The sequence below is a fragment of the Phymastichus coffea genome, unplaced genomic scaffold (assembly GCF_024137745.1).
Source record: "Phymastichus coffea isolate CEN01 unplaced genomic scaffold, Cenicafe_Pcof_1.1 PCOF00010, whole genome shotgun sequence".
NCBI classification, from domain to species: domain Eukaryota; kingdom Metazoa; phylum Arthropoda; class Insecta; order Hymenoptera; family Eulophidae; genus Phymastichus; species Phymastichus coffea.
Window position 1 is genome coordinate 235189 of NW_026706821.1, and position 10739 is coordinate 245927.

The following is a 10739-nucleotide window of genomic DNA, read 5'->3' on the forward strand; positions in this document are numbered from 1 at the left end:
ATCTAAGAAACATGAGTAAGAATTGATTTCATTAATAACAGTTTAATAATAACTGGTATTAATAAATAAATAATCAATAATTTTTATACATTGAGTTGTATATAGTACGAAAGCGTTAATTTTATACATAATAATGATAGTTTTTAATTTATAAATCTTAAATAATTAATCTAATAATTGCGTTATAAGATTATAGAAAGAACCGTTACAAATATGAAAATTTGTTATAATTCAAATGTTATTAACTAATTTGAGTATCTCTTTTTAGAAATTACTTCTAAAATTAATAAACTATAAAGTTACATTAATTAACTTCATTAGTTAATAACTTTTGACGATACTATTTGTGATAATTATAAATTACACTAAATCGACCAATAACTAATTTTGTAAAGTTTACATATGTTGAAACTTTAATATTGATGTTTATTTACTTGTAAATTAAGAAAATTCATTCCTCAAACTTCGCGAATATTTCTCGAAGATTCGAAAACTTCTCGAAGAGAAATATTCTGCGAAAATAGGTGGGAAAATCTGTGTATAAATACGCCCATTATTGCACAGGCTGGTATTCACTCCTAGCCTTGCAAAGTGAGCGCATGAGATTGAATAAACTTGATTATTCAATTAACTTGAAGAACCTAAGTTCTTTCTCTCATTGTGATTAACTGAGCAAGACCTTTCCTTTTCTATAATTCATGCTCAACTTATAGAACATTCCGCGCTATAAGGAACTTGGGCTGAATTATATCCTTTATAAGGAAGACTTTAGCTATGCTTATGGGACAATTCGCACCATAAGAAACTAGGGCATAATCTGACTTTCCTTGGAATTTTACTTATATTTACATATACTTGATTTATCCATTTATTTCATATTGACAATCATAGTAAATTTGAAAAGAAACAAATTCTTACTCATTAACGCGACAAGATCACGAGATTACGAACTATTAATTATATTATAAGTGATACGAACATCATAATGTATAAGACGTATAGTAAGGATCATGGAGAACTTTCTCAATAGTCGGCAAAATGAATTGGTCATAATTAAACAGTCCCATAGGGACTACCACTACACCATCTATTTTCAAGACCTAGATATAAATCAGGAAGGTCAAAGTTTCTCGAGAATTATAAAACGGAGAGTACCCCATTGATATGTGAGTGGAGTCCTGATGTCTGCAAAGCGCAATAATAACTCCAATCAAAAAAGTACAGCTCGCTGTGATATGGGCAGTAAAAAAATTGCGTCTATATTTAGATGGCTACGAATTTGATTTAATAGTGGAGCACAGTGCGCTGAAATGGCAAAAAAATTATGACTCTTCAGGACGCCTTCCATGATGGACACCCAGACTACCGTGCAGGGATCTTAATAGCTTGTACCAAAAAGGGGTGCTCTACTACATGCCAGATGTGCTATTCCGCTGTTTTGAAGAGGATGAAAATGAGGCCGCGTTGGACAAGATTCTCGTCGACTGGTACCTAGCTGATAGTAGCCTATAGCCGACATACAGATATATTCAAAGAAGATATCGGAATCGGAAGATTGATATCAGTAAGATCTACCATCCTGATATGTTGCTAGGTTTGATTAGGGTCACGGGTGTGTCACGATATGGACTAATATATTAAAGAATAGAAGAAATGCCAGAAGTTCAAAACAATCTAGATAGCACTTCAGGAATTGGTGAGCTATCTAGGGATCAAGAGGCCATGGGCGACGGTCGCGGTATAAATAATGAAGTTTCCATAGAGCAAGGGCTAGTAAACATATCTGACCGTTTTCCAGGACTTGTTCATAACAGATGAATTGCAGCTTCTAAAATACGCGACAGGGACAGTCGATCATTGTGACATTCATGGAGGTAGAATATTGAGATTTGGATAAACATCTGCACAAAAACCGCGCCATGAATATGACGATACAATCGAGTACTATGGTGTCTAACGTTCCTAGATTTCGTCTACCACCCAGCGTTAGTTAAGAGTTTAAGAGTTTCTTTACGATTGATTCAAGGATATTATACGAAAAAAGTATTTAAATGACAAGACTACAAAATACGACCTCAAAACTATAAAGAAGCCACTTACATATCCTTATGTTTATCCCTGAAGTAAAACCGAATTTGCTAGTACGGTTCTAGCACGTAAGGTTCAAGATCATTTGAAGATCAAATTTTTATTTTACGATAACTCTAATTTTTTTTTTTTTTTTACTTCAGATTCGGAAAGAGCGGGAAAATTTACATTCACATATGCTGTTATTTTTTTTTGGTCAAGATAATACTTACAGGTCACATAAAGCTCAAATAATGAGGGTACGGTACAGGCATAAAGTCAAAAGTATCCGAGCCCTACGTTACACTCATATTTTATATATTTTGATGGACTACAGCCGATTCTGACATCTATTTGACCTTGTCACTGCAGCTTTAAAGTCATCTGAAGGTCATTCCACCTATTTACGCAAAAAGATCTATTTTAATCACGGATTAAATAAATTCGACAAAATACACAAAGGTTTCGACATTTTCTAACTGAATCTTTATACGGTATCTACGGTATTGATCTTAGTGCTTTGTTTGAACTTTTTAGGTCGCATTTTGTGGCTCTGGGTATTTTCCGCAGCTCATCAATGTATTTTTTTTTTCAAAAGCCAAACGTAGAATAAAAGAAGATAAAAATTCTCATATCTTTTATTTGCTGCATATTTTCTGGAAATCCACTAGATTCTTCCGCGTTTTCATCTGTCTCCTCATTTGAAAAATTCTATATTTCTGTTTTCTTTAAAATAATGTCTTCTAATATCTGCGTAACCGCTACAGATTCTTGGGGAAGGACTCCTCTGTAATATTTGTTGTGAGTTTGCTCAGTGTGAGATAAATATCTAATTGGCACCTTAAAATGTTGTCTATTTAGTTGTATCTCGTACTGGGTTGCAATGAATTTTCTAAAGGTAGTAGCCGTAACATTTGAAATATACTCACATTTTTTAAAAGTCCTATGACATAATCAACCAATTTTTTCATCACTTGGTGTCAATGCAAGTGCTCATTTTCCCTCATGTTTAAAGAAACATATAAATACTGATTTTTGGTTTACACACCGAAGTTAGATCTGTTTTTTACTAATAAATCTATTATGTTTTCGTCTTTTGTGTCCAGATACACACGACCATCGAGCCCTTCAGTTTTCTTACCAGTAAGGTTCATCACAGAAAATTGTAAAGCTTGTTTTTTGTTCTCATTTGTAAAACCTTTAAAATGTACACTAGTTTGATCTGTAATTGTTCTATTCTCATAATCATCTAAAGAAGTTCGGCTATTTTCTCCAGGTCTTCGCCCGTTCAAACACTGAACTTAAATCATTTCAACTAACGTTAGTTCAGTGAAAATTTGATTATTTAATTTTTGTTGTTCCTTATCAAACGGAATATCTCGTCGACGAGATAAGAATTCAATCATGAGATTTTCATCGTTAGGCTTAACTTCTTCAATAGTTTTTCCCTCGTGATTCTTTTTTTTATTGTTTTGACTAAACATAATTTTGTTTCCGATTATGGGAAGCCGATAGGTTTCAAATTCTACAAGGAAAGATAGTACATGGCGATAACAAATTTAATTTTTCGTTTGGTTCTACTGAGATTTTAGTACTTTTATTATATTTTTTAGAAGAAGTCCTATAAGCTGAGCTGTTGAAAGAGATTGGCGGTTGCAATCACGACGCTCTCAGGAAGCTCGATTATGGTCCGCTTAGCAAAAACATAGACGATGCACATAGTGAATGCAATGTGTATTTGAACGAAAACTTGCAATCACAAGTGCGGATGTGTGTACCTTAGGGTGGTTATTAATTTTTTTTTTTCTTAGTAGACCTTAGGTCCGAGTTAAAATGGCTTCTAGGTACTCTAAAAACTCTGCGCAAATAGTTTTTAATTTTTTTTTATTGTATTAACACGTGCCTCAAAGCACCTCAAGGTTCCTATTGATTTTATATGGGAAAAACGAGTTAAACGGTTTACCCCTCCAAAACCTAGTCTAATTTTCGGATTTTTAATTTTGAAACCACATAATCTTGTGTATTTTGAGTCGCCAAATCGAATGGCACTATTAGTTTTTGTCTAAGATGCGATTAAAAAATTTTATAAGCAAAAATTGTCAAAAAAATGGAAAAATCAGTGAAAAAAAGACAATTAACTGGCTTGTACTGTTTGTAACCTGTCAGTTATGTTTTTAGAAATACATATTTCCATGTATTTTGAGCTGCCAAATCGAATGGTATCATTAATTTCCTGATAGCTAAGCGGAATATTAAAGTTATAGGCCAATATCGGTGAAAAACTTGGAAAATCACCGGAAAACGGCAAATAACTTGCATACAATGTATAATATATCAGAAATTTCTTCGCGCTAACGTCAATTTCTATATATTTAAAGCCGCTAAAATGAAGAGTACGGGTATGTTTTTGTCAGTATAGCCACACTATTTAGTTGTAAACCAAAATCCTTAAAAAACCCGCGCAAAGAAAAGGAATAAGAATCGTATGCTTTGTAATTCATGGTTTCGACTGACGGGGGCGCTGTAGCTCGAACTGGAATGCCATGCATTAGGCTTCAATTTCGAAATAGTAACTTTTTAGGATTTCACCTCATGTGTTTTATTTTTTACGACAGTGAAAATTTATACGTGGTCTTACTACAATTTGAATTTTATAGTTAAAAAATGTCAGAAATAAGTCGTTGTTTTTTCTTCTTGTGTCAAAAAATATATGAACTACTCTGGAAAAATTTGATAATTATGTTCATCAAAAGTATACGATTCTTATGCCTTTTCTTTGCGCGGGTTTTTAAAGGATTTTGGTTTACAACTAAATAGTGTGGCTATACTGACAAAAACATACTCGTACTCTTCATTTTAGCGGTTTTAAATATATAGAAATTGACGTTAGCGCGAAGAAATTTCTGATATATTATACATTGTATGCAAGTTATTTGCCGTTTTCCGGTGATTTTCCAAGTTTTTCACCGATATTGGCCTATAACTTTAATATTCCGCTTAGCTATCAGGAAATTAATGATACCATTCGATTTGGCAGCTCAAAATACATGGAAATATGTATTTCTAAAAACATAACTGACTCGTTACAAACATTACAAGCCAGTTAATTGTCTTTTTTTCACTGATTTTTCCATTTTTTTGACAATTTTTGCTTATAAAATTTTTTAATCGCATCTTGGACAAAAACTAATAGTGCCATTCGATTTGACGACTCAAAATACACAAGATTGTGTGGTTTCAAAATTAAAAATCCGAAAATTAGACTAGGTTTTGGAAGGGTAAACCGTTTAACTCGTTTTTCCCATATAAAATCAATAGGAACTTTGAGGTCCTTTGAGGCACGTGTTAATACAATAAAAAAAAAATTAAAAACTATTTGCGCAGAGTTTTTAGAGTACCTAAAAGCCATTTTAACTCGGACCTAAGGTCTACTAAGAAAAAAAAAATTAAGAACCACCCTAGTGTACCTTCACGTGGTGGGGCTGAAAACGCTGTCTCTGTAAAGAAACAGTAGGCAAAACACACAATGCTTGTCCCTATTTGAGCATCGAGCTTCGGAATTAAACTCCGAAGTTCGATGTTTTGAACGCGAATTAGAATACCCGATTTAGCCTAATGTCGGAAATTGATTCGAATGAGTGGCATGACTGGCACGAATATTGAAAACTGCCTGGGGAGTCGCCTTGTCGGCTAGGCGAGACCCCGCCCCTGACCCAAGTCAGAAAATATTAATCGAAAGAGCAGAGATCAATATCAGTACAGGTACGCAGGGTGGGATGTTTTGAACGAGAGCCCAGGAGGGGAGGCTTAGCTGGTTGATCGTCTTAGGAATTTCCTCTGGCTGTCCTAGCTGAGTCTCTCTTCTGACATCCCAATTTGGGTTGGCCTCTGCAGGGTAGTGGTACCAGGTCAAGCAAATCTCGTAAGATTTGTATGCCGCGTGCTTCCGACGTGGAGACGTTGGGGCAACTAGAGTCCCGTCGCTCCCAAACCGAGGGTCAAGCCTTTAGTTCCGCTCTACTTGAGCGTTGAACCTTGAAAAGATCGGTACTCCTTTCGAGGAGGTTGCCGCCTTAGATTAAAAAGGTTCCGACTCATTGTGTGCGTCAGGGATGTCGCAGCAAACTTGACTTCCGGATCTCCAAAAATGTTTGAAAGCGAAGGAGTGAAAGACAGTGGGCTGTGCCAACCTGTTGGTGCCCAGAGAGAAGGGTGGTAATGTTTGATTACGCTGTGCCTCGCTCAAATCGGAAAAGTGTGACACACATAAACACTAACTGTTGAAAGAGATTCAAACAATATTTTTTTCTTATCAAATCCTGTAATAATTCTAATATCAGCAACTGTATCATTCTAGTTGGATGAATCTACATAAGATGCCATATCACTTATTGATGGGTTAAGTCTTTTCATTAAAGTTAAAAATATTCCTAGAGTTCGGCCATGAGTTGTTATTAGACCATTTTGATCGCGGACAAAATATTTCAATTTCCCGTATTTTAGACATTATTTCTTTGAGTCTCGGGCAAGCATTAGGATGATGGTGGTTTGATTCTTTCCTACAGTTATTAAGAATCCCTGTACTACTGGATGACTTATTTTGAGGGTACAGTTTAGGATGGTGAACATAACATGCACTGAAATATTCCGACGTGACACATAGACCTTGCAATGTTTGCATTTCACTCTCAGCAGGTGAATTGATTCTCTTTTTTCAATAGATGTAGTACATTTTTCATTGTAACTAATCATTCCCTCTTCTAGTTCTTCTTTTAAATCAAATTCTGTAATATTTTCATTTTCTACTACATTAGTTTCTATATTTTCTTTATCTAAGACTTCAGTATTTTTAGCTTTTTTATTTTTTGCAAGACGCCTGATGACTAAAAGTTTTCCTGGCGGATTTAATGTAGGATCTGCATTAAATATGGCATTGCCATATAGTCTCAATGTTTTAAATATATAAATATATATTCTTCTCTCTTTACATCCAACCGGTAATTAAAATAATTTGTCCACTGTTTTATACTCTTCTTTGTACACCTTTAAATGTATATCAAGTCGACGAAAAACCTTTCTACAATAGGGACAGCATCCTTCCTTAACATAATACTTTCCGCCTTTGGAAGATTCAGGTACATACAATTTTTTCAAAAATTCTACTTCTCTATTTTTTTCTTCTATATCCTGCTCATACGAATGATTTATTTTTCACTTTTGATTTACTCTATTATTTGATTCATGATCTCGGCTGAAAGGTAACTCTTCCTCGCTCATACCGGATACTTCATCAGAATCACTTTCAGCATTCCAATTTGATTCATATTCATTATCTGAACCTTCTTCAGACTCACTATCCGAAAAATCATGCACACGTTTCTTATACATGATTTTATTTACAGTTCGTACTCTTTTTTTGAGCTTTCAGAATTTGATGGCGTCGCCAAAAATCTCTCTTTAGATTTACTGACAATATCCATATCTAAGTACAATTCAATGACTTGATTTTTGTTATTAAAGCATTCAACTTTCTTGTTTGGTAATTGAGCTTTTTGATTTTGCTTAGATTGATAAAGTTTTATTTGCAGATCTTTATGGTTCTTAGAGAAGTCATTAAAAGAATTGGTTGTTCTAAATGATCTGAATCATATTCGAAATTCAACTTACTCTGATCATTTTCCTTTACTGGAGATTCAAGTATCAAACTAGAAACAAATGAATTATGAACAAACAAATGAAGAGTTTTCCCTTGAATGAACTAATAATGATGAAAATCGAAACTCATCTAAATTATTACAAGTCCCTCTTGGAATCTTAGGAGAGTTCATCATGAACTCTGAACTCAAATTATTTTTTTAAAAAGAATCATTGTTCATTATTGACTGATAAAAATGTATCGCACTACTTTCATTCTGATATGTGGTTGACAACCTAAACTCATCATAATTTTGATGAGAAGCTTTTGATCATGAGAATTCAATTCAAAATCTAGACTCGAATTATTTTCTAAAAACAGAGAGTCTGCCGTTCTCTGATCGGAGGGTGTCGAGACATCTTGATTTTTAAAGAAAAATAACAAATTAGATTTAGCATATTCATCAATATTTTTTAAAAGTTCTATATGCATTGGATCAAGATCTATATCAAGATCAGAATCTTCTATCAGCGATTTATATGTTTCGTTTGGATCAGACAGCTATTCTAAGATTAATAGCTTTTCTTCGAAATTTGTATTAATATCATCTGCGATTTTGTGTGAATTAGTTTCATTGCCTAAATGTATATAGTCATCAGCTGGTAATGACTATGTTGGATCGAATTCTTCAAAATTCGTATTAATATCATCTTCGATTTGTTGCGAATAATTTTCGTTACCTAAATTTATGTCATCATCTGGTATCGACATAGGGTCGAGTTCTTCGAAACTTGTATCCATTTTAGATTCATTAGTATTGATATTATAATCTACTCAATCCTGTTGAGGATCTATATTTATGGTTAGGTTAATACATTGATTCAAGGAGATCAGTGTTTTAATTATGGATATTATCTGAAAAAAAATTAATTTGTCATATATATGACCGATATTTATAAAAAAATTCCAAAACTGTTACTTATTCAAATTTTTTATTCAACCTTAAATGTTATTCAATAATGGCATTGTATTTAAAATTACGTCGGCGTATATAAGGGTGTAAGGAAATATTTGTCAAGGGAAAGTATGAAGAGGTTCTGCCGGATCTTCTGCAAAGGAATCTAAGAACAATGCAAGCATGGTGTCAATCGAACTCTCTAGCGGTTAACCCCAAAAAGACAAGAAACGAAGTTGGAAACAACACCTACAACAACAAAGGAGAAAGGTGTTAAACATATATATGAAATGTAGATCTGCCATTTGGGTAGGATGGGGGCTCGAACCTCAAAAGGTACTATGGTTCTATAGAGCTATACTGGTACCGAAGCTGGTCTATGCGGCAATAGTATGGTAGAAACTCACCAAAAATGTAACTACAAGAAGGGTCCTGGACCATATACAGGCCGTTGCCTTGAAAGGGACATTCGGATTGAAGCTCAGCACATCCACGGTCGCCGTTAGAATGATACTGGACGAAGCAGGACTGAACCTTGTTATTAAGGGGTGTACCGCCGAAACAACGTACAGACTAATGTGCAGCAAGGCCTGGGAAGGTCATAGAGATAACCATGCAACCATCTACAACATTCTAACTAAAGGTGGCATTGACTACGGGTGAACCACAAGACAGAATATTAAAAACTACCTCATTCGGACGACGCTTTAAAACGGACATACCGGAGAGGGAAAGATGGAAAAAAAACAAAGCCGGGACATGATAACATATGGTTCACAGATCGATCCAAGTCTGACAAAGGTCAAACAGGTTTGGGTATATGCAGGCAAAGGCAGAAACAAGATTCAGCCATTAGTCTGAAGGAATACAACATCGTCTTTCAAGCGGAAATAGCTGCGATAAAGACGTATGCTATGGATCCAGCCTGCAAATTAATGCAAAAAAAATATTTAGACGTGTAAACCCACAGTTTTTTCATTTCCCAATTCAACTGCATTATTTATTTTATTTGCCCACATTCACTTTACTTACAAAAATTAATAATTACACTTCTCGCATACATTAAAGGAACAAAAAAAATTTTTTTGACAATTTTCAACAGGTATTTCAGTGAAAAATTGTCGTACAAGAAATAAAAAACTTTAACTTTTGAAGCTTGAAGACTAGATTTCGAATTTTTTGGTTACAAATTTTTCGGAACACCTGTAGACATGCAATTTTTGGGTAAAGCATAAAAAAAAAAATTTCAAAATTTTTACCTTATTATTTTACTCTATGGGCATGAAAAAACTTTTTCGAGCTAGATCAATGCAAAAGTCGCATAGCCTGCTTATTCAGCTCCAATTTGCTTTTTGTAAAAGTCATTTGTTTTTGAGATATAGAATTTTGATTGCAAAAGGATTCTTTTTCATTCATCTGCCGATATCTCTAAAACTACTCGTCGCCCAGCGAACGGACAAGGGGTTTCGTTTTCTGCAAAAGATTTCCTACAAAAATCTGTCATGGTTGATTGGAAAAAAAATTTTTTTCTACCTGTAACGTTAATGTGAAAAAAGAGCAAAAAAGTGAAAATTTCCCTTTTTTTGGTTAATCGACTGTATCTTCGGCAATATTGGGGCAAAAACATAGGTTAGAAAAAAGTTTACAGTCTAACGTACCCTAAAGACGCCCCTAAATTATTAGATCGATTGGTTCAGCGGTTTTCCTGGACCGATTGATTGAAATTTTGAAAAAATTAAGGGAACAAGATTTTTGTTCCTTATACTTGACTTAATCTTTTTGAACATCAATAATTTCATTTTTTGAATTTTTACTCAATTTTGAGTTTTTTGAAAATTGATTAACGAAAAAAAAAATCCAAAAAATTTTTTTGAACAATATCGAAAATTCTTTTAAAAATTTTTTTTGAAATTTGAAAAAAAATTTTTTTCATGCTTAAAATAATTCTGTAAAATTTCCTTTAAAAAATATCGAAAAAATCGACAACAAAAAATATGGAAAACGGCTCACCTAAAGGCCATCCCTGTAACTTTCCGCTAATTTATTTTTTGAAAAATTAAATTTTCAAAATTTTCGAAATAA

At 33.8% G+C, this 10739-nt stretch overlaps 1 pseudogene; it reads right to left on the reverse strand.

Annotated features, from left to right (window-relative positions):
- Nucleotides 1–2778: 2778 nt before the first annotated feature.
- On the reverse strand, nucleotides 2779–8503 carry LOC131671751 (uncharacterized; annotated as a pseudogene).
- Between the last annotated feature and the right edge of the window lie 2236 nt (nucleotides 8504–10739).